This window comes from Mauremys mutica, chromosome 4, assembly GCF_020497125.1.
Source record: "Mauremys mutica isolate MM-2020 ecotype Southern chromosome 4, ASM2049712v1, whole genome shotgun sequence".
Classification (NCBI taxonomy): Eukaryota; Metazoa; Chordata; order Testudines; family Geoemydidae; genus Mauremys; species Mauremys mutica.
Genome location: NC_059075.1, coordinates 48,130,157 through 48,155,888, shown reverse-complemented (window position 1 = coordinate 48,155,888; position 25,732 = coordinate 48,130,157). Strand labels below are relative to the sequence as shown.

The window sequence follows — 25,732 nt, the reverse complement described above, 5'->3', positions numbered from 1 at the left end:
ATCACCCATTAAATTAACTGGCAGCAGGTTTAAAGCAAACAAAAGGAAATACTCCTTCACACAACACAAAGTCAGCCTGTGGAACTTGTTGCCATAGGATGTTGTGAAGGCCAAAAAGTATAACTCAGTTCAAAAATGAATTAGATAAGTTCATGGAGTATAGGTCCATACCCCATACTCTGTGTGTCCCTAGCCTCTGACTGAAAGAAGCTGGGAATGGGTGACGGGGGATGGATCACTTGGTGATTGCCCTGTTCTGTTCATTCCCTCTGAAGCACCTGGCATTGTCGGAAGACAGGATACTGGGCTAGATAAACTATTAGTCTGACCCAGTATGGCTGTACTTATGTATTTACTGGGGTATTTCCAGGCTGCACAGGTCCCTGCTTTCACTGTGTTATTCCGAGCAGACAGGCTGCCCAAATACACCTGATTGCCTTCTCTTCAGAGATGATTAACAGTATGACTGCTCACAGTTATAGATACCACACAGCTGGTTTTATACAAGTCTATTTTATTCTTAAGAGAAAAGCACTACAGAGAAAATGTATTAAAACAATAAAAGAACCTACATATATGCTAATAAGCTTACCAGACACAATCCCAAACCTCACATGGGCTCTGGCAGGAGCAGTCCTTCAACATCCCATGCAAGGGGCTTTCTTGTGGTTTCAAGTTCATCACTGCTTCAGCTCAGAGCAAGCAACCAGTCTTTTGGGGCCTCAGTAGTTCCAATTCTTCCCCAAGGATTGGGGTCCTCTGTGGACCAGGGCTCCTATCCATTTGCTAAATCAGGAAGAGGGCCCCAGAGCCTGTTTAAAACTGGGCTATTTATCCCAAAATCCTTTCTTCGTCTGTTGGTCCATGGAGAATCTAGTATGGACTAGGATAAACACCCCTCTCTAGGAGGGTGGCTTCAGAGGGTTGATAACAGAGGAATTATATTAGCATCCTCCTCCTCCTAGAGTGGTTACATAAAATTCCACAATTATGCATGCACAATTGCATTTTTAATTCAGTAGACCCAAAAGGCATTAATTCAATAAGGTTTTGGGTTGTGCCAGAATATTGTTAGTCTGTTTCACGTTATCTAATGTTTTAAACCAGGGGTAGGCAAGGAGGCAGCATGCGAGCTGATTTTCAGTGGCACTCACACTGCCCAGGTCCTGGGCACCGGTCTGGGGGGCTCTGCATTTTAATGTAATTTTAAATGCAGCTTCTTAAACATTTTTAAAAACGTATTTACTTTACATACAACAATAGGTTAGTTATATATTATAGACTTATAGAAAGAGACCTTCTAAAAACATTAAAATGTATTACTGTCACGCAAAACCTTAAATTAGAGTGAATAAATGAAGACTCGGCACACCGCTTCTGAAAGGTTGCTGATGTCTGTTTTAAACAAACAATAATTTTCACAATTCTGGTTGTGTTGCAAAGTTTCCAGACCTTACTATAGAGCCTTCATTCCCCTGTTGCATGGTGGGTGGAGATGTTCATTTTATGTGGATTTATAGTGTGCAGAATGGTTAAAAAGGAGACTATAACACACACTTACATGTAAGGAATTATTTATTATACCAATGTATAATGTTGGTATTGTAAGTACTTTCCCAAACAATTTTGTCAGTGCAAATTGTTCCTGACTTGGAAAATGCTTCAGACATACTAGAAGAGATATTTCAAGAGCCAGTGACTTGTATGTAATGGTTTATCTCTTCTTTTGCTTGCAGAATATGCAGTTATTGATTACGCTGGATCTTTCTGAGCAGAATTGTAATCCTCCTGACTTTTGGCAATTTATATAGCATGCAAAGAATGTTTGGAATTGGGTATGAGACAATCACTAAAAACATGCTATCGGGAGCCACGTGAAGAGGAAGTGTCCTGTTGACTGTACCTTACTATAGCAATATATGTGTCTCTCCCCAAAATTTGCTTGCTGTTTTGTACTGGCAACTGGAGAACTATGAATCTCCGTCTCCCTCTTTCAGTGACCGTGTTCTTGCTTGCTTTCTTATGCTATGTGAGATTCAGGGCTTGGCTACATGGTGGAAGAATGCATCCATGGGCTTGTGTCAAGGTTCCTTCCCCACTCTGAACTTTAGGGTACAGATGTGGGGACCCGCATTAAAGACTCCCTAAGCCTATTTACCAGCTTAGGTTAACAGTAAGCTGCCATCACCAAGCGTGTTTCAAATCTTAGGGGAGAGCCACTTGGAACTCTGCCTTCCCCCAAATATTTCCCAAGTCTCTAAACCTCCCCCTTTCTTGGGCAGATTTGAGACTAATTTCTCCCCCCCCCCCCAAGTCCTTACACCCCTTTTCGTGGGTAGACTTGAGAGTATACCCTCACCAATTAGTCCTGGTGAACACAAATCCAAAACCCTTGGATCTTAAAACAATGAAAAATCAATCAGGTTCTTAAAAGAAGAATTTTATTAAAAGAAAAGGTAAAGTTCATCGCTGTAAAATCAGGATGGAAATAACTTTACAGGGTAATCAGATTCAAAGAGCCCAGAGGAACCCCCCCAGCCTTAGGTTCAAAGTTACAGCAAATAGAGGTAAACCCTCTAGCAAAAGGAACATTTACGAGTTGAGAAAACAAAGATAAAACTAACATGCCTTGCCAGGCTGTTACTTATAAGTTTGAAATATGAGAGACTTGTGCAGAAAGATTTGGAGAGCCTGGATTGATGTCCGGTCCCTCTTAGTCCCAAGAGCGAACAACCCCTAAACCAAAGAGCACTAACAAAAGCCTTCCCCCCCACCAAGATTTGAAAGTATCTTGTCCCCTTATTGGTCCTTTGGGTCAGGTGTCAGCCAGGTTACCTGAGCTTCTTAATCCTTTACAGGTAAAAGGATTTTGGTGCCTCTGGCCAGGAGGGATTTTATAGAATTGTATACAGGAGGGTTGTTACCCTTCCCTTTATAGTTATGACAGCTTGTGATTTCTAAAGCATACTAACATGTTATGCATTAAGTGGTCTGTGTAGACACTCTTGGTGTACACTAAATGTTCCCTATTGTGCTTTAATGTAGTTTCAAACAGCACTACATTGCAGCACACCAAGGAGCCTTTAGCAGGGTCTACCTTGACCAATTAATGCTCAACTCATTCATGTGCTTTAGAAATCACAACCCCGTCATATGCATTACCGCACCACGTAGACAAGCCCTCAGTGAAACTATTACTAAATGTATGGTGAACATGATAGTCATATGTAGACTTCTTGACTTTGTCCCTATGGAAACATTTTCCTTCCAAATTGAATCTTTTGGTTAAGCCCAGTGAGGCCATGAAAAGAGGAGGAAGACATTAATGCATCTGTTCTACTCTAAATACTAATTCTCTTATTTTTTATTTGCAAAGTAAATAGTGACTTCAAAGTATCTTACAATATATGTGATCTGAACACTTTCTGATATGCTTGATGTTTCTTCATTGGCAGATGCTGCTTTTGAATGGACAGTTCTCCCTCCATAATGGACTAATAATTTGAAAGCTTTTTTTTTTTAAACTTCCATAGCTCCTTTCTTGGATTTAGATAAACAAGTGGAGAGAGCCTCTCTAGTGTTAGGCTGTTGTGATTTCTTTTTTTCTCCAGCTATTTTATAAGGAAGAAAGAAGGAAGGCTTAGAGTTGCATACTTTCCAGCTGATTGATTGCACCTATCTAATTGACCAGTGTGGAAGCAGGAATACCCATTGATCCCAAATGGTAGAGATAAGTTGGGGAAGCAGTTTTTTGTTTTAAAAAATCCTTTTGATTTCCTAATAAAAATAGACAATATAAGTCATTACTTTTGGGGTCAAATCCTGCTGTTTTCAATCAGTCAAAATTCTCACTTTATAACTGCAGCCACGGCTTTTAGGAAAAGGTATATCAAACGAACAACGAGTTTCAAGAGTTTATTAACTGTTACTTAACAGCATTGTTTAGGTGTTCCTTAGGCAGGTTATACCTGTCCTAGGCCAATGTAGCTTATGCATTGAACTGTGCAAAAGACTCCCCTGAGTGGTTTTTTTTAACTGCCAGTAGAGTACACAGCCTCTTTTACAAAGTGATCTCTTTCTCTGTGCTCTTTTTGCTGGACTATGTGCACTTTATTTATGTAACAAAGAAGGTACAGTAACTCCTCACTTAAAGTCATCCCAGTAAACATTGTTTTGTTGTTATGTTGCTGATCAATTAGGGAACATGCTTGTTTAAAGTTGTGTAATGCTCCATTCTAACGTCCTTTGGCAGCCACCTGCTTTGGCCACTGCTTGCAGGAAGCCCATTGCAGCTAGCTGGTGGGGGCAGCCCCCTATCAGCTCCCCACTCCCCTAAGTTCCCTGTGCAGCAGCTGCCCAGTCTAGCAATTGCAGCTGTCCCTCCCCCCACTGCCATGTGCTGCTCCTGCCCTCTGCCTTGAAACTGCTCCCCGAGACTCCTGCTTGCTGTGCCTCAACTAAGCTTCACAATCATCATCACTGTGTACCAGTATTAAATTGTTTGTTTAAAACTTATACTGTGTGTGTGTATATATATATATATATATAATATAGTATTTTGTCTGGTGAAAAAAAAATTCCCTGGAACCTAACTCCCTCATTTACATTAATTCTTATGGGGAAATTGGATTCGCTTAGCATCGTTTCGCTTAAAGTCGCGTTTTTCAGGAACATAACTACAATGTTAAGTGAAGAGTTACTGTATCATCTTTACTTAGAGAAAGAAGTTTAATGAATGTTAAAAATGTAGTAGTTAATTAGAAAAAGTATGGTTGTACTTTTCCTTCTTGCATTCTGGAAGAAAAAAGATATGAGAATAATGAACTACATTCTTATGAGTAGTTAATAACTATTTATTGATTGATTTTAATACATTATAAATGCCAGCAGTGCTTGATTTACCACATTTTTACAAAGTGCAGAACTTGACTATATTAGTAACAGAATTCTTATATTTAACACTGGTTTGGTCAATTTCAGTTCATTCTTTGAACCCTCCAAAGCATTAAAATATGGCCTATTCTGATACTTCTTCCAAAAGTGACTATACTGCCAACTGCTGGTCATTGTATATTCTAAGACTGTTATTATCAAAGGCCTAATTTCTGCAGCTCTTTTTACTTATGACCCTGAATTGCTTTGCTAATTTATTAACTTTGCCCCTTGGTTACAATTAAAAGAAAAATGTATCTGAAGACAAATGAATCACAGCAGTTGAATCTTCCCTTCTGCAGACTCTATCTTATCTTATTCAGTCTTTGTTAACTTGTTCCAATTCTTTTTTAATCAAATACTGTTAGGGCTTCTGATAGCCTTTCTCAAACATACTGTCAGGGTGGCCAGGCTGTGTGCTGGGGATTTCCTCAGAGTCAGGGAGAAGAAATCCTTCCCCACACATCCTGCTCCTGCAGGCTGTGGATGGCACTGATGTTGCTCCACAGCCATTACTTCAGACTCAGAGCTGAAGTAGCATCCATGTCTCTCTGCAGGGACCCTGCTAAGCTAGGTTCCGTGTTGTGCAGGGGTGGTGAGTGCCCACGGCGGCAGTTACAAGAAGTTTGATCACTGGTTTCAAGAGCAATTGAGAGGTCAGAGAAGATGAGGTTGAAGTAGAGGCTTTGAGGTTTAGTCTTGAAGGGCATGTCTACACTGCAATTAAACACCTGCGGCTGGCCCACAGCAGGGAAGAGTCTCAGGGTTTGGGCTCCAGCCCAATCCCAAACATTTGCACCACAGTTAAACAGCCCCTTAGACTGAGATCCATGAGCCTGAGTTAGCTTGCTTGGGACAGCTTCATTTTTTTAAATTGCAGTTTAGATATACTGGAAGAGGTTGTTAGAGAATAGTGAGAAAAGTTTCAGTGGAACAAAGAAACAGTGGAGGGGACCAAGGAGTAATCTGAGGAGAGGAACTTGTGGAAGTGACTGTAAATATGAAGAGAGATTGTGGAGGTGGTATTTGGAGAGGGAGGTGGGATCAATTGTGTTAGTTTTGGTTTACTGTCGGAAAACCTTAACATGCTTCTAATATGTAGAGCCCTGCAAATCTGTGGATATCTGTGGACCATTTTTGCGGATAGTGGATCGGATGCAGATGCAACTGCTCAGGGCTGTACTCACCGGCGGTGCCTGGCCCACGGCGTCTGGCTCGGGCAGCCTGGGGGGTGCAGCAAGCTCAGGGCCGGCAACTAGTGGCTGGGACTGCGTGGCAGGCTGGAGTAGGAGCTGTCCAGCACCTGCTCGTCACGCTGCTTCCTGTCCAGCAGCTAGGGCCCCTCAGGCAGCCACCAGCATTCCCACCATGGCCTGGCCTGGCAGCCCTGGCCGCTAGCAGCTAGCAGATCGCAGGTCAGATCATGGGTTGATACTGGCAGATGCGGATTGGATGTGGATCCACATTTTTGTATCTGCGCAGGGCTCTACTAATATGAGAGGAAGGAAAGTGATGAGAGTGAGAGGTTAAGTGGGAAGAATGGTATAAGGAAGGTATTGAGGCAGGAGGAGATTGGGTCACTGGGACAGATGGAGAGGTTGCAGGAGGAAAGCAGATAAAGAACCTCAGTATGCAGTGTAGTTGTAGCAGAGTCAGTCCCAGTATATTAGACAGACAGGTTTTCGAGCCACATAGAGCACTTCTTCAGGTCTCCTGTGTTCCTTGAAACCTTGTGTCTGTCACCAACAGAAGTTGGTCAGTAAAAGATATTACCTCCCCTATCTTGTCTTTCTAAAGACCCTTAGTGTCAGTAAGGAAGAGAGAATGATTGAGAGAGGGAGAAGGGCAGGAAAAGGGAGAGGTCATGTTGGGTTGGGTCAGATCAATCTTTAGGTGTGGTGGTGGTGATGATGATGGGCAATCACTCTTTACCAAGTATGATCATCTTCCATGGGAGTTATGGGTCCTCAGGTGGCTAATAAGGCCAATCCTTGAACCACAGGTTCTATTGCAATGAGAGCAGATGTTTTCAGGCTCAGCAGGAGACTGTTAACCATGACTAGAAGCCAGTCTCTCCTTCCTTCTGTGCCTCTTGTCCTCTTCAGTTTGTCGGCGAGCAAGTTCAAAATGTCGGGGACCATCACGTAGGACTTCACTCCATTTTAAGCGATCCTGGGCAAGTGTCTCCCAAGTGTCAGTGTCAATATTACACATTTTTAGGTTGTCCTTCAGTAAGTCCTTATAACGCTTCCATTGTCCACCCACGTTTCAGTACCCTTCTTTCAGCTGAGAGAACACGACCTGTTTTCGGAGGCGATGGTCTGGCATCCGGACAACATGACCAGTCCAGCGGAATTGCTGATGGATGATCATTGCCTTGATACTGGAGGTCTTTGCCTCTTCCAGGACACTAATATTGGTGCGCCCGTCTTCCCATTTGATCGTCAGAATCTTACGAAGGCAGCGTTGATGGTGCCTCTCAAGGACTTTGATGTGGTGTCTATAGGTTGTTCAAGTTTCGGACCCATACAACAGTGTTAGGAGAATAATGGCTTGATAAAAAAGAAGCCTGGAGTCTGTTTGAATGTCGTGATCTTCAAAAACCATGTGACGTAAATGAGAAAAAGCTACACTGGCACAGCTCAGGCAATGTTGAATTTCTGCATCAATATCTGCCTTGAATGAAAGATGACTTCCAAGGTAGAGGAAATGATTGACATTCTCCAGTGCCACTCCATTGATTTTGATAGATGGGGCATGTAATAACTCATTTGGAGAGATCTGATAGAGCACTTTAGTCTTCTTGATATTAAGAGTGAGACCAAGACATGCGTAAGCATCAGCAAACACATTCAAGATCGTTTGAAGATCTTTCTCAGAGTGGGCAAAGATTGTGTTGTCATCATCATACTGGAGTTCCACAATAGATGTTGTGGAGATCTTACTCTTGGCCTTCAGCCTGCTAAGCCTGAACAGCTTTCTGGCCATTCTGTAAATGATTTCAGTGCTAGCTGTAGACTTCCCAGCAATTAGGTAAAGAATGATGGTGATAAAAAACGCAGACATGGTTGGAGCAATGATACAGCCCTGTTTTACTCCTTTTTGCACTTTGAAAGGTTCGCTCTGGGAGCCAGTGCTGCTAAGAACAGTCACTTTCATGTTATCACGAAGCAATTTTAGGACATTGATGTATTTATCAGGACATCCAATCTTAGAGAGTACAGTCCAGAGGGCATGGAGATTCACTGAATCAAAGACTTTAGTTAAATCAATAAAAGTCACGTACAGTGGTTGGTTTTGCTCCTAACACTTTTTTTGCAGCTGCTGTGCTTTGAAGATCATATCCACAGTTCCACGACATGGTCGGAAACCACTCCGACTCCGGTAAAATTTCTTCTGACGGGGCAGAAGGAGAGTTGCAAGGATCCGCGCCAGAACTTTGCCTGCAGTGGCTAGGAGGGAGATACCATGATAATTTCCACAATCCGCTTTATCCCCTTTCTTGAAGAGGGTGATAATCAGGGCATCCCTCATTTCATTGGGTATCTTCTCCTTTATCCAGATTTTAAGGATAAGCAGGTAAAGCTGCCGAATTAGCTCTGGTCCACCATCTTTAAAGATTTCAGCATGGATCCCATCTAGACCTGCTGCCTTGTTGTTCTTCATCTGCTTGGTGGCATTGTGTACCTCATACAAATTAGAAGGGTCTCTGAGCTCATCCCTAAATGGTCATTGAGGGATTTGCTCAAGGACTTCATCTGCAGCCATAGAATTATGGTTAAGGAGATCTTCAAAATCTTCTCTCCAGTGAGAATTGTTGGCTTTGTTGTCCTTCAGAAGTGTGGTTCCATCCTTAGAGCGAAGAGGATTCATACCGTGGCAAATTGGCCCATAAACAGCCTTGGTGGCACTAAAGAAACCACATGTATTGTGGATGTCTGCGAGATGTTGGAGTTCTTGCGCTTTCTCAGTCCACCATTTGTTTTTGAGTTCTCTGGTTTTACGCTGGACTTCCACCCTTCCCTTGGCATGGGCTTCTCTCTTTATATTACAATTTATGTCATTCTGCCAAGCACAAAATGCCATTCTCTTCTCATTAAGGAGTTGCTCAATTTCAGCATCATTCAGTCCTGATGTTTTCTGGTTTGGTAGCCTATGGTTTCCTCACAGGCATTGATGATTACTCCTTTCAACTGGCTCCAGTGTTCCTCAATTTCTTCCGGAAACTCTGATGGGAGCTTTTCTTCTAAGACTGCTTGGAAGTGGTCACACTTAATAAGGTCCTTCAAATCTTGAATCTTCAACTTGCGCCTGACCTGCTTCTTTTGCAGCCTCCATTTGGGAGCAATCTTAATTTTCATTGTGGATCGAATAAGGCGATGATCAGTCCAACAGTCATCAGCACTTATCATTGCTTTTGTGAGAAGTAGGTCACTATGATCTCAGGCACAAACTATAATCTAGTTGAGGAGATGCCAGTGCTTTGACTATGGGTATCTCCAAGATGTTTTGAACTTTTCCTTTTGTTGGAAGAGTGTTTGTAATAATAAGTTCATGTTCAGCACACTTGCTTAGGAGCAGAATTCCATTTGAATTGCTTTTGCCAACACCTTCTTTCCCAATTGTTCCCTTCCACAGGTCTGAGTCTCATCCCACACATGCATTGAAATCCCCCAGAAGGATGATATTGTCTTCTGTAGGGGTCTCCGATAAAATGGTTTCCAACTGAGAATAAAAATCTTCTTTTACATTCTCATCGGTATCCAGTGTTAGTGCATAGGCTCTCACTATAGTTCCCTGTTGATTTTTGGTGAGCCTCAATTGGAGTGTCATAAACCGCTCATTGATGCCAACTGGTACCTCGGAGAGGCACCTTGCGAGCTTGTTCTTTATAGCAAAGCCCACTCCATGCAATTGAGGTTCATCTATAGATTTTCCCTTCCAGAAGTAGGTGTATCCTCCTTTCTCCTCCTTCACCTGTCCTTCATCAGCTCTTCTAGTTTCGGACAAAGCAGCAATATCAGTGTTAAACTGACTCAATTCACAAGCAATAATTGCTGTATATCGCTCTGGTCAGTCGCTGTTTGAGTTGTCCATCAGGGTATTCATATTCCAAGTTCCAAAGTTGAAGAGTTTCTTACATTTTCGACCGCTGAGATGGTGATCCTGCTGGATGCGGCTATCCAGCCAGGAAAAACAGAGGCAAGACTATTTTTAGGGTACCTTTTCTAACTCCCTCCCCAAAGGGGGGTGAGCAGAGTGGATCCTAAAAAGGACTGCTCAGACATGGGTGCAGCTGCCTAGATGCTCGACCCGTCTCAAACCTTGAGCAAGACAACTGTATCACACACTCACTGCCTGTGTGTAGGTCTGTAACTAGGAACTTCTGGATTTCACTGTCTTGTTCCCATCCCCACTTGCCAATTGCTGCCAGACTTTTGACTTGTGCAATATATTTTCCCCAAAAACTGGAAGATGCCCGTGTGGGACTTCTTTTAAAGTGGGAAGACTGGTGCACAACAGTCACAACACTGTCCTTGACAGATAGAGGACTGGAAACCAGTGGCATGGGCACCATGATGATTGGAGATCCTCTATTTGCTGCAGCCTTCATCCACCTTCACAGCCATTGTAACATTACACAACAGTTTCACCTCCATTGTGCAGTTATCCTCCATTTGCTCTGCTGTTAGGGACTTCTTTAGGTGTAAGTCAATATTCACTTATACAGTGTAAAAGTTGGTTGGGAAAACAGGCCAAGTAAATATTGATTTAAACCAAGAGCTGGTGGCCTTTAATATTGTTGTTCTGTTTGTTCACTATGGCACTAGAAGTTGAACTCTTCCTTGTTTACTTACAGGCTGGATATGGTGGAGCTAAGTTTGATGTAGGCTTTTAGACTTGCTACCACTGATCTGAAACTTGACCTGTGAAAACTGTCCTTTCTGTGCATCAAAAGTAATATAGTTTTAAAGAGCAGTACAGGGCCTCTCCTAAGTGACCTGCCAATCATGCTAAACTGAAATGTTATTTGCAGTGGTTTTGGAATGTGGCTTAATAATCCCCAGAGGACTGAACTCAGACCATGAAATACATTTCACTTTGGACCCTAGGACAAACCTGAAGTATGATTCTGAAAGTGAAAAGCTGGTGTTTTTATCCAATAAGCCTTATGGCCTAAAGCAATTCTTTAACTTGCTGAAGACTGTTACTAGGTGTATGCATCTTTAGATGTTTTTATTTCTCATGTAGATTGTTGTACAAATATTAAAGAATGTTAAATTGAACAATAGAAATGGTTCTATTTCAGAAATACTAAATGAGTAACAGAATAAATAAGCATCTACCAAAATTATAATGAAGAATATTTAGTATTTAACTATTGCAGTTGTATCAGTTTTACATATGTACTAGATACAGATACAAACAGAGTGATTTTTGTGAATTTGTCTTTTTGCTTAACACACAGATTTTTGGTTCAAAGACCTTTTGACCGAAAGGGGAAGTTTAAATGCTCATATTTGGTGGCAATAGGTAATTAAATTTTAGTGCATCTGACACAAAAATAATTACTAAAATTACTATGGGTTACTTTACAAAAAATAATAGGTTGTTAATGAAAACTATAGTGCTACGCCCTTCCCAGTTATGTCAAACTCTTTATAGTATTGAATTGTTCCAAAAATAGCAACAAGACATATTTGACTTGGGCTGTCGTTCCTTGGCTTTCATTTCTTTAAATGTTTACACACACAAAATTTCTTTCCATCATATCCAAGTTGTAACATGTACATGATTTTAAGTCTATGAAAAAGAAAAGTCAATTAAAATACCACATTCTTTTCGGCAATTTTTTTGTTTCTTTCAGATTCATTACACACACACATAGACCGTGTGCGCTGTATGATACAGTTGATTGATTGAGTTGCATGCAAAGCTCTGAAAGGTCATATTTTCCTTTAGATCCCTTGAAATTTGGTGCATACACAACTTGTGATTTCAGTCAAAACATGAGGAAATATACATTCACACTTGACATAATTAATAGAAGTAAAGGGATTTTTGCTTTCCCCTCTAAATTCTTCATATCCTATTTAATAGTGTTAGGAAAACTAGAAAAGTAAATACTAATGAATAAAAATAAAGAATGGATGAAATCCTGGCCCTTTTGAAGTCAAAGAAATTTTGTCATTGATGTCAATAGAGTCAGAATTTCTCCAAACAAAGTTTTCCTAGTATCACAGATTCTTTCCATTATAGGCTGAAATTTTCAAAGAAGCCATTGATTTGGGCACCTAAATCCCTTAGGCTCCTTTGAAAATACTGGCCTAAAAGATTAGGAATCTGAACACTTTAGAGAATGATATGTAACATCTCTGCATCTGTTTTTAGTGGTAAAGAAAATCCATAGCCTGGTTGGCATAAGCTTTTGAATTCACAGAACACATTGTCAAACTATTAAATATATGTATAAGGTATTTTACATACATCTCACCCAGAGAAAATGATGTTGTTTTCTTTTTTTCCCCTATTAAGTGGGGTAAAAGACTATAATCCATGAGTAACCTGAGTACTCCCAAATTATGCCGGGTATCTCAGCCAACTTTCTTTCATAAACGTGAAGGATTAAATACTTTGATTGCTTTAAAGACTTAAGAAAAGCTACATTTCATAATAAAATTGTTTCTGCTCAGACTCATATCAGTATATGTTCCACTAATTACATAATTAAAGTAACTGCAAATGCTCTAAGGGGTAGCTGTGTAAGTCTCTATCCACAAACTCCTCATTGTTTTTCAAATGCTATGGCGTTAGAAGGGGAAAGCACTCTACTGAAATGTATATTCAGTATCTTCACCAATATAGAATATAATAATATTTCTAATTTCATTAATTATGGGATAAATATTTTAAAGGGTTGGGCTCCATTTTTGGAGAGTATAATTTGGAACTTCATATTTGTATTTGCAAAATGATTGCTTGCAGGAGCACAGAGGACAATCTGGGACATTGTTTTCAAATACACCATTAGATAAAGTAAAGTGGAGCAACGATCTGGAAATGTAGAAATCAGCTGGGCATGTAATTCTTTTTGCCTCTTTAAAATGACCTCTTATGCTTACCTGTATATGGTTTTACTGTTCAAATCCCCATTATATAATCTCTACAAATTATACAGTGTGTTGTGGGGAAGGAAAGGTGTTGAAAGGCATAATGATAAACTGCTGTATGCTGAGTAATTTTATTTTAAAATGTTTAAAATTATTTAGTTTAGAGAAGCAAGAAATGGTAGGTCAGCTCGTATTAATTTTTTCTCGTACTGTCAGCTCAGGGTTGTGACCCCCACTATTTTAGTCACAGAAGTTCTTTTACATTCCTTAGGGGACAACGTGATTAAATCCCACCAAAGCAATCACATGTTTTAACCATGGCTATTTTATTATTGAAAAAAGAAAAAGAAAATTTTAAACAAAGTATCACACATGATAGAACTTCAGTAATAAACTCATTACTTCCATTACAATCTCTTCTGTATGCCTGTCTGTGGAGAGCTCTTAGCAGAGATTACACCCTGAAAAGTGACTGGCAACTGAGGGCGTTCTTCATTTGTAAGTTAAGACCAAAGTATGCCATTTTCCAAAGTTATTGTGAATCCAGTCTTAGTCTCTTATTAGATCCTTAAAACTGTTTGTTTATGGGCAAAAGACTTTGTTTAAGGGCAGGTGAAGTCTGTTTAGTTATTAGTGCTAACAAGACAGTTATAATTAGGCAACGTAAGTAATCTTAACTAAATCCTATGAAATTGAAGAAAATATTTAAATTGGTTACTTAGAAGGAGCCATTTAAGGAGCTGTCTTGAGAGAGGCCAATTAAGAATATTAAGAAACTTAAGTACAATTAAATCCCACTATTGTTCAGTCTATCAGTGTTTAGCCCCTATCTCCTCTTCTGGAATACATCGTCTAACCATTTGGTGATTAACAAGATAAAGTGTTAATATTTTAAGTATTTGCATATCCCAATAAAATCATGACCTGAGTTTTTGTCTTCTGGCAGTGTTTTAGTTAACTTTCTCTCATCAGTTCATGTTGAAGTCTTGGGGAGGTTTTCCTTGGGTTTGTTTCTTTTTGAGTCTTCTCTTTTCTTCTTAAAAAGAACAGGAGTACTTGTGGCACCTTAGAGACTAACAAATTTATTTGAGCATAAGCTTCCGTGGGCTACAGCCCACTTCTTTGGATGCATGGAATGGAACATATATTGAGTGTAGGAACTTTACACTTCTTAAGCACTAAGGGGGTAGGAAAACCGCCCCCGTATTTAGAGCGGCTGAAGTGGTTCCCACGCCCCCCACACTCGGTCAGGAGACACACTGATTAAGCGCCGACCAGGTGTTTACCACTGGAACACGCAGTGCATAAAGCACCAATCAGGAGAAGGGGCGAATAGTTGGATTGAGTTAGTACATGCGCATAATAGAATGATTTATGTAACCCATTATAATAAAAGGACGTGGAAAACCCCCGTTCGGGGTGCTCCACTGGAACAGACTGACGGACTTGGCTTCATTTATTGCTACAATTGAGGAGATATATATACACATACAGAGAGCATGAAAAGGTGGGAGTTGTCTTACCAACTCTGAGAGGCCAATTAAGTAAGGAAAAAAACTTTTGAAGTGATAATCAAGATAGCCCAGTACAGACAGTTTGATAAGAAGTGTGAGAATACTTACAAGGGGAGATAGAGTCAATGTTTGTAATGGTTCAGCCATTCCCAGTCCCTATTTAAACCTAAGTTGATTGTATCTAGTTTGCATATCAATTCCAGCTCAGCAGTTTCTCATTGGAGTCTGTTTTTGAAGCTTTTCTGTTGCAAAATTGCACCCGCAGGTCTGTCATTGAATGACCAGACAGGTTAAAGTGTTCTCCTACTGGTTTTTTAGTGTTATGATTCCTGATGTCAGACTTGTGCCCATTAATTCTTTTGCGTAGAGACTGTCCAGTTTGGCCAATGTACATGGCAGAGGGGCATTGCTGGCACATGATGGCATATATCACATTGGTAGAAGTGCAGGTGAATGAGCCCCTGATGGTATGGCTGATGTGATTAGGTCCTATGATGATGTCACTTGAATAGATATGTGGACAGAGTTGGCATCGGGCTTTGTTGCAAGGATAGGTTCCTGGGTTAGTGTTTTTGTTCAGTGATGTGTGGTTGCTGGTGAGTATTTGCTCCAGGTTGGGGGGTTGTCTGTAAGCGAGGATAGGTCTGTCCCCCAAGATCTGTGAGAGTGAGGGATCATCTTTCAGGATAGGTTGTAGATCTTTCATGATGCGCTGGAGAGGTTTTAGTTGGGGGCTGCAGGTGACAGCTAGTGGTGTTCCGTTATTTTCTTTGTTGGGCCTGTCTTGTAGGAGTTGACTTCTGGGGACTTGTCTGGCTCTGTCAACCTGTTTTTTCACTTCAGCAGGTGGGTATTGTAGTTTTAAGAATGCTTGATAGAGATCTTGTAGGTGCTTGTCTCTGTCTGAGGGATTGGAGCAAATGCGGTTGTATCTTAGAGCTTGGCTGTACACAATGGATCGTGTGGTGTGTCCTGGATGGAAGCTGGAGGCATGTAGGTAAGTATAGCGGTCAGTAGGTTTCTGGTATAGGGTGATATTTATGTGACCATCGCTTATTAGCACAGTAGTGTCCAGGAAATGGACCGCTTGTGTGGATTGATCTAGGCTGAGGTTGATGGTGGGATGGAAATTATTGAAATCATGGTGGAATTCCTCAAGCGCTTCTTTTCCATGGGTCCAGATGATGAAGATGTCATCAATGTAGTGCAAGTAGAGTAGGAGTGTTAGGGGACGAGAGCTAAGGAAGCGTTGTTCAAAGTCAGCCATAAAAATGTTGGCATACCGTGGGGCCATGCGGGTACCCATAGCAGTGCCGCTGACTTGAAGGTATATAGTGTCCCCAAATGTGAAATAGTTGTGGGTGAGGACAAAGTCACAAAGTTCAGCCACCAGGTTAGCTGTGACATTATCGGGGATAGTGTTCCTGATAGCTTGTAGTCCATCTTTGTGTGGAATATTGGTGTAGAGGCTTCTACATCCATAGTGTTGTGTGTTTTTGGGCAGGATAGCAGGGAGTGTGTGTAATGGGTGCTCGCTTCAGAGTTGTTATGCTCTTTTCCTCCCTATTTCGATTTAATTATAGGAAACACACCTCTTTCAGGCTTGTTTTGATTCAAGTTGGCTGCTAACTTTCTTTTATTGGTGCAGTTCCTTTAGGGGCTGTCCTGAAGAGCCTATTCATCTTACAAATATGTACTTTGCTAATACATATAATAAGTTAGGGTTGTAATTATTTCTTGACGGTTGTATTTCCTTGTCTTTGTGGCGAGAGATTCTTAGAACATCTTTAAAGTTAAAGTTTTAACTCTCTCTTTTTATTCACTTCACTTCTGAGATACTTATTTAGTTGTATTAGGGTTCAACGGGAAATTAAATTCTGTTTGCAGAAGATCCAAACACTTATTTTTTTTAGTTCTCAGAACAATCTTTTTAAAATTCAATAGCTCTTAGAGAGTCTTTAAATATATATTAAAGAAGTTGTTGAGTCTACCTGGCAGTTTCTGGAAAGATGTCTCTTGGTCTTGCTGAGTTGGGTGAGGGAATCACTGCCAGTAATTAATTATTTTTTCCATTAATATAAACTATACACAACTGGTTTCTTGTATTAGTAATCAGTGTAGCAAGATCACTAGATTTTAGGTTAGTACATAAAGCATGTTGCCAGTTACATAGCAATGATATTAGGAACCGTATTAGGAGTTTTGTATATAGCTAATATGTGTAAATATGCATTTCAGGTGTTTGTCATTCCAATGTTGAAGAAATAAACAAAGGGCTTAAAACATGTCCAACTACACATTTTTTCCTAGATGCTTTGAAAAGAAAAGAGGGGTTGGGCAGAGCTCACTTTACCCCTTTTCTGAGTTATAATAAACACTCTTATGGGTATTAAACATGGTTGTATGACTATGGAAGGGGTGACAGAAAATGGAAGCCTCCTGGATCTCCATTAGTTAACTTGAGTATTTCATATAATAAAACAAACAAAGATATATTCATGTGAGGTACTTTTCTCCAAACACCATACGTATGAAAGCACTAATAATTATCCTAACCTTCAGTAAAAATCACAGGGAAGTTAAATGACCTCACAAAAATTATAATAATATTATTAATATCATGTTTGCATTAATATTGAAGTCTGTCCACCACATATATAATGGATAATTGCTAAACTGACTTAGCTTATTAACTTCCACAAGATAAATTTATTTGGGGTAAAATGAAACAAAAGCACTTATCTTAACATATATATTTTTATCAAAATTAGATAACTATAACATCATAACCTGGTTTTCAGACATAGAGCACTTCTGAAAATTAGGCCATACATTTTTAGCTTACTTAAATTTCATTTATATATGATATAAGGTAATAATAAGGTAATAATTGGAGATATACCAATCTCCTAGAACTGGAAGGGACCTTGAAAGGTCATCAAGTCCAGCCCCCTGCCTTCACTAGCAGGACCAGTTTTTGCCCCAGATCCCTAAGTGGCCTCCTCAAGGATTGAACTCACAACCCTGGGTTTAACAGGCCAATGCTCAAACCACTGAGCTATCCCTCCCCCCATCTGCAATATTAAATAGTTTAAAGATGCTAATTAAGCTAATCACTACTAAAAGATATGAGAGAAGATGAGCAGCTTTTATTAGTACTTTCTAATGGGCCAACATGTCAACATAGAGTTTATTTGCTTTGACTTTTGAAGATGTATATGGCCACTTAATTAGTTGCATGCAGTGGTGGCTGGATTGTTAGACCAATACAGTCACTTGACATTTTCTGTGGGTACCAACTTCAGCTTCTTTCTGTAATATCTTTGTGGTCTGTTCCAGTTAGCCATATTACAAGACTATCATGCATAAATGGTGGACTGCCACACCATTGAACATTTTGGGAAGTGAATCATTTTTTCTGAGACGGGCAATACAGAACGTCAGATCTGAGGTCATTCATAAGACAATGCTTTTACTGGATGTTTGCAGCACACCTGAAAAGTGGATAATCTGAGAACGGCCTCTTTCCAGCAGTGCTATAGTTACTTATTGCTTTTGAACACAAATATTTATTCAAAAGTATATGATTTTAAAAAGTGATCCTTTGTTTGTTGCTTTTGCCATCTGTTTTCACACTTACAAGAGTACCATTACTATAATTAAATTAGCACTTTTCTCTCTCCCCTTTCACCATATTGGCATGTACTGTAACTAATATAGTTATACACTTTTAAGTGAAGACATTTTTTGCAATGAATTTACAAAATTGAATTTATGATGTCGCTTGTTAAAATACTGTGTTAAAATGTTTGCGTCATAAATCATAATGACTTTGGGGGGATAGAGCAGTACAGCTTGAACTAAGATCATACTAGTTATTTTCTTCAAAAATTATTTTAAAGGAGCTGAAGATAAACTGAAACATTTATTGTTAAATAAATAGGGGTAAGCTACGTGAACTGAGAAGCAAACAAATAATAATTTGTGTGTTGAATAGGTAAACATTTTTCTCAAGTGTCCATTACATTTTGGTGTTGGGCTGGCCGTGGTTACCTAGTGGTAGCTCTCTGTATTGCATTTTTGATCAGTCTGTAAAAAATATAGATAATGATTTTTTTAAAGTTGCAGCAAAAACTTCTTGTAAACACTCCATTCTTTCCCCCTCACTTGGATGCAGTGCAGCTCTTCTTCTGCCCCTTTCTAGCATTAAACTGGCTTTCAGAGTCAGAATTTGCCCTTAAAGATCCAAGGAATTATTTGACCCATCACAGAAGTGCCTCCTGAATTAAACATGGTAGCGGATTAACAGCACACATACAATGCACTAATAGTTTAAGACAGGAAGTGAAGAGGAGTGTTGTGTATAATTGAAACTGAAGAAGAGTTTTAGACATTTAATTACCTAAATCAGAATTTTGCAAAGACACATGGCCACCCGCAGCCCTTGCAGAAATTGTTTCCAGATTTTTTTATAACTAGAAGTCAGGACTAGAACTGTGTCAGATAGTCATTGTGAAAGAAGACACTCAGAATTCACCTATTTTGGAGTTCTCTGAGGTTTCCTAAGCACATTTAGGAATGTGTTTCATACATTTGTTTTACATCAGTGAAACTGTATTTGAAGTCATGTATGTAACGTTTGCACAAACTGGATGTCATTGAAAACATAGTAGCCCCACAAAAGTTTTCTGCAGCTGCATGCACGATATTTTATGAAAATTATATAATGATCTTATTTGCAAATATTTTCCCTCCCCCTTCTGTCACTGCTGCTTTTCAGTGTCTGTACCTCATTCGGTGGATTTTCAAACCACTCACTATTCCCTCTGCTCCCCATTCAATCTCCCCCTCTAAATCCTCTCCATTCTGGTGTCACTTCTCAGCCCTCTTCAATCCTTTGACCTCCCATTCACTATCAGCTGCTACCAGCACTCCCTCTGCCTCCTTGGGAGTTTCATGGCATGCTCACCTGTTGCCAGCAGAGGGACCAGAGAGAGACAGTTGGCTGTCTTGATGCTGGTGGCTGGGGAAGGAACTGCAGCTGCTGCCCACAGCCCAGCTGGATGCATTGAGATCTAAATAGGCTGTCAGAATGCATGACAGGGCTGCCAAATGCTTGGCGCTTGGTAGCCCCATGAAAATATGGAGGCAACATTCCATACTGCATTTATAATTCCAAGATTTGAACTGCGGTTCCCCCATTACTAGTTTTATAAGCAGTTTTTCTGTGCTGAGGCTAGCATGTTGCATGCTGTCTTGGGTAGATGGCTTAATTTTTGTTATTTCATTATTTTTATTTTATTTCTCACATTGTGCTGAAAGCCGGGACATTTATTTGAAAAGAAGAGAGATTACTTTTTGTCTGATTTGAGATTCACAAGTGATCAGAGGAACAATGTGGCCAGCTCTAACACAAGTATGTATGTGGAAAATGTAAATTGTTTACCTATTAACATACTTGATGTGGACACAGCAGCAAAATGAGGACAGACACATGCATAGAATTAAGCAGCAGGCTGCAGTTTTTATTAAACTTTAACACAGACGAGGGGCACTACCCGCCTGTCACCCATATTCTCCTATACCAGTCATTTCATTGGTTGCAGTGCAGGGATTACAGGGCTCCTTACCACATAGCCCGTATCTGGTGCCACGGTTACTGAGTTCCTTACCATATAACCCATTAATTGATGCCAGGGTTACAGGGCTCCTTACCATAAAACCCATAATGCAGGTAAGTGCTCCTCAGCCTACCCCCAGGACTCCGTTCTCTCTGAGCCCTAGCACCTTCCCTCCCCCTCACGATGGGGGGCAGAGGGTGCAGCAGGTTAGGGACCTTAGCCCACGAGGGCCACAAGGTCTGATATTAGCACACAAAGGCCACAAGTTCTCACCCTATCACATGAGCCTGAGGTTCATCACCAAAATCCCAGGTCTTTTACCTCTGGGGACCATTTATTTTATTCTCTTAAGTACACTGGAAACTGGCCACAGCGACTAGCTTGGTTGCTTCCCACCCAACCACGCTGCCTAGTATCATAAGACCTTCACAGTCGGTGCCTGCATGTGCTGTAGCCATATGTCAGCACCTCCATCTGATGGATGAACGCCATCATCCCTGAAAACTTCCAGCCTATTGTAATGGATGTCCCTGTGCTGTATCACTGAACTCCCTTTCTTCAGGAATATCTCGGTGACCCCCTTATTTAGTTTCTTTCTAGCCTTGTCACATGGCCTGGGTCTGCTCGTATCCCTTGCCTGTCGGTGAGTGCAGAAGTGGCATGAGTTGATCCTGTTGCGTGCCTCTTCTGGATGTGAACAGCTTCGGCCCTGAAGCCCAGCTGAGATCTGGCTGCCATCCTAGCTCTTCTCTTATGGGCCCAATGCACTATAGAGTGCCTGCAAATCCAAACATTTTATACGCTCTGGGTAGCTTCTGAAACAAACAAGCGTATTGGGTTACTTAAATTTTGCTGTTCCCTGACATCTTTTCTTTGGTGCGGACATAAGTCCTGTCCGCATCCGAAGAAGTGAGCTGTAGCTCACAAAAGCTCATGCTGAAATAAATCTGTTAGTCTCTAAGGTGCCACAAGTACTCCTGTTCTTTTTGCGGATACAGACTAACACGGCTGCTACTCTGAAACCTGTCACACTAGGGTGACCAGATGTCCTGATTTTATACGGACAGTCCTGATTATTGGGTCTTTTTCTTATATAGGCTGCTATTGCCCGCCCCCCCACTCTAAAGTCCCAGTTTTTCACACTTGCTGTCTGGTCACCCTATGTGACACCTTGATTTCCAGTGCCATATTGCCTGCACCTGCTGCAAGCCAAAGCCCTCTGCAGCCACGGACATTGCTGCTCCAGTCCTGAAAGAATGAGTACCAGATTTACCCTGGTCAGTAGCAGAAGGTTTTTCTCAGCACCAGGCTGAAGTGGTACCTTGTAAGGAAGTTGTCCTTATTGTGGATGAACAGTGGGCCTGGCTGCAGGCCCCAGATTTTTAGTGAGGTTCTTATCACCTTTTGGGGGCACATGCACTCATCTCAACATGCCTTCAACACCACATAAGACCCCCTTCCCTTCTGATCTGTTTTTGGTACCTTAAGTGCAGGTACACTGCTCCTTCAGACAGTCGCATATCAGTTATGATTAATGCACGTTGAGACCTGTCTGCAGCTGCCATAGGTACCAGCTCACTCATTCTCAAAGTGCCAAAGAAGGCAACAACAAATGCCTCCTTAAATAACATGGCCTAGCTGCAGCCCCAGGCAGAGCCTTTGACAACTCTGTCAGGGTTTCCAGTGTTATGGGTAACCTGTCATTCCTCCTGGACTACCCTTTTACCCTGAAGTGCCCATGTGGGTCTGAGAAAGCCGCCAACTCACTGCAGGAGGACAGGCCCACTAGCTGGCCAGAGATAGTGGAGGAAGCCCACCCACAGTGGGTCAGAGGCACCACATATTGAGCCACTTGGTATGTTGGTATGCGCTGCCCACAGTGAAGCCCTTCCTGTGCCCTAAATTCTGCAGACTCTGAATGGCTGGCCAGATAGGCCCTCAAAGTCCGTGGGGCAATCGAGTCCTCAACTATTCCCACAACTGTCATGAGCCAATGTCCCAGAGCTGTTGGGGCATTCCTTGTGGCTCTCTCCTGGCCAGTGGGGTGAGTTGCCAGAATTTGTCGCCCTTAAATCAAGAGAGGATCAGCAATATTATCCACTCCCAAGATATGCCCTGCATGAAAAGGTATGTTAAACCACAAACAGTGTAAAATAAAGGCCCTCACCAGCCTCATTACCTGAGCAGTCTCAGCTGACTGGCTATTTAAAATATGGACCACAAGTTGGTTGCCACACCAGAAATGGACTTTTTTGTTCTGAAAGTTTTCTCCCCAGCTAGTGACTGCCAACAGTATAGGAAAAATCTCGAGGGATGCAATGTGTCCTGTAATACCCAGCTTTCTGGCCACCTCTGTGCATACCTGTCACCTTGAAAGTAAACCCCAAAAGCTATATCTCCTGAGGCATCGGATTGTACCTGCAGCTCAGTTTTGAGCAACCATTCCAAATGCCATATCAAAATCTCCATTAATATATTTCAGGAATCTTTCCCACACTGATAAGTCTTCCTTCATTTCCCTTGTCATTCTGATAAAGTGGTGGAGTTTTCGCCTTCCAGAGGAGGCCAACGGGCACAAAATGTCTGACTGGGATCCACTCCTCCCAATATACCAAGTTTGGGTGCCCATGGCCACCTATAGTTTCCTTAGAGTAATTTTAATTGCCCCTTTGAGAGCCCATGTCAGTGCTCTGACCAATTTCAACTTCTCTGCGGGTAACCTAGAAACCCTGAACTGAGTCCAGTTCAATGCCAAGGTACATTGAACTTTGGGTAGGGCCTTCTGGTTTTTCTTTGATGGGAGGGACCCTGAGGTGCTCGGCTAGGTTCTGAAATGCCCGAAGCACATACTCACAGTTGCCTGTCCCTAATTTTCCTGCACATAATAAGACATCGAGATTGTGCATCAGACTGGTCTGTATCACACAGTGCACTATTGCCCACTCTAACATGAACTTGCAACCTTCAAAAGCTTCACATGAGACCACATACCCCATGGACACGGCTTTATCAAAAGAGTAGCATCCTTCAAATTGAAATCCAAGCAAGTTAAAGTCCCTGAGATGCATCGAAAGCAATTGGAATGCAGACTTGAAGTCGTATTTTGCCAACATCGCCCCAGGGCCGCACTCCCTAACCATGGCTGCCACAGCGTCAAATGAAGTGTATCTCACTGAACATGGCTGGGGGTCAATATAATCATTTTACCGATTAGCTGTGGGGGTAGGACAGGTGATGAATAAGCCTATATTCTCCCTTTGTCTTGTTTGGTACCACAATCCTGAGACTTGCGGAATTCTGGTATTGGTATATATCGAAAGGGACCTGCCACTCTCCCTGATGCCACGTCCAAGGTAATCTCTGTCCTTATTATATGCTCAAAGCCTTGACTAGACTTCATGTTCTCTGCCCAAGAGTGGCACTTCACACCCTGGTATGGGATTTGGAAACTGTTTGAAAATCTATTCCATAAATCTGCTACGTCTGTTTTTTTCTTCTCTCCCCCCACCTCCAGCCCAGAGTGGTTCTATAACATATTCCATAATTCTGTATCTTAATTGGAGGAGCCTTTCCCTTGTTACTGCCTCTCCCTGGAGCATCTCCTGAAGCATTGGAACCTTGTGGACCTCCTTTCCTACAGCCCTATTGGAACCGGCCTTGACCCATAACAGACGTGTGTGCTATGCTGACTCCTTCACATCCTATAGCAGGGTTGTACCTGCCTTGGGTATGAAAACCTTTCCCATAAAGTACGTGTTGGCTTTTATATCCGTATTTTGAAAATGAGGCTGCAAATGGTAACAAGAACATCTATGAATGCAGTAAAACAAAATAACAAACAAAAAAATTTTGTGGATCCAGGTAATAAACATTACAGCTGAAGAAAATAAAAAGTGGGATTAGTTTGGAAGGACCATTACTGCATCAAAATGATGCATCTGTAAGCTCCTTTCATGAGTGTTTTATGACTAGGTAAACACATTTTCTTGGGGCTCCAGCAGTAAATGTTGCTCCTTTATCACATGATAGCCATTTAGAATTTAGCCTGATTTTTAACAGTGCTCAAATACAGTAGGAGGAAAATTTATTAAGGCTACATCCTGCTAAACTGGAACCATAATATTAATACTTAAAACACACAGCAACATGCTGGGAAAATAGGATAGTTATTTAGATATATTATAAAATGTATCCTACTACTTTGATGTGATTCACTACTATTTCACCAAACCAATTTAACAGTTGCCTGTGGAGAGGGAGTAGTGCAATTAAAATTAGTAACAGAGATTTTCACATTCATAGATCTAAATCAGGGATGGGTGATAATGAATTAAATACTTTTGCCTTCTTGTGAAGTCAAGTCAGTATTAAATGAATCTGAGATAGAATTCATATTTAAAGAGTCTGCCTATGCATAGAGTTACACCATCTAGAGACAGACTTTCAAAGGACTAGTCGATATTTCCACTCTTTTTTTTTTAATTTGTTTGTGTTTTTTTAGCTTCTTGAAGATTATAATGTAACTGTGTAAATTATAAAAAAGTTAAATCTTGTATTGTGGCTTGTGCCCTGAACAGCCAAGAACTTCACGAGAAAGCGAGAAACACTCATTAAATTGGACTTGGACAAAAATTAAGGAAAGTAGAACAAAAGACTGATAGCCCTGGGAACAACAGTCTCAAGGCACTTGTTAATCAGACACTGGAAAATTCAATGAATATCCTGCGGGGCAGAGTGGCTAAATTTGTTTGTGGACATTATGAATAAGAAGTTGTTCTCTACTCATTCATTATAAAGCAGTAAAAAGAAATTATGAGGATATGTTGTAGTCGGTGGATGCCATTGCCTCTGAAAAACAAGCAAAGCCTCAGGCCTTCTCTGTATTCAAGAAAAGAAGTTAGACTGTACTTCCTAAGCAAGCAAGTCTGAGTAGCAAGGATCATCATCATGTGTTACATTCACATGACTACAGATTCAAAAATTCTAGTATATTAGCGGTGCTGTTGTCCTCTAGTGTGACTTCACTTTTTGTTGACTCTTGCTGCATCACCAAAGTTTGCAAGACACAGTCATATTTTGTTCCCTGAAGAAACCTTTCTTCTTCTTCTTTTTAGTGCTATTGTGTCTAGGTATTGCAGTGTAGATGATATTTAAATATTGACATGTAAATTACTCATTCTTTGGAGAACTGACCAATAACAAAGCTGATGAAGAATGGAGATGCATAACAACTGTGAGTTTAAGATGTGTATGTAATCTGTTAAATCTAAATTTATTTTTATTCAGATGAATGCAAACATTATCTTACACCAGTAGACTTATTATTTTACATTATAACTGCAAAAGATCTCATACTTTTATTTTTGAGAGTGATTGCCAAGTGAATATTATAATTAGCCAAGTGCTTAGTCCTGCACACGCATGTGTATATGGGAGGGGAAGTGAAAACCTTCCTTGGTGGTTGGTGCATTTCAAATGAGCAAGGATAGCGTCATGACGGAGAGAATTGGGATGGATAAGTGACAGTAGATAGGCTTGGGGAAACATGTTTTAA

The 25,732-nt window shown here is 40.9% G+C and overlaps 1 protein-coding gene across 1 annotated transcript in view; it reads left to right on the top strand.

Annotated features, from left to right (window-relative positions):
- Window positions 1-25,732, top strand: part of NPAS3 (neuronal PAS domain protein 3) — an 836,061-nt gene that overhangs the window by 297,868 nt on the left and 512,461 nt on the right. The gene's annotated exons all lie outside the window — the stretch shown is intronic.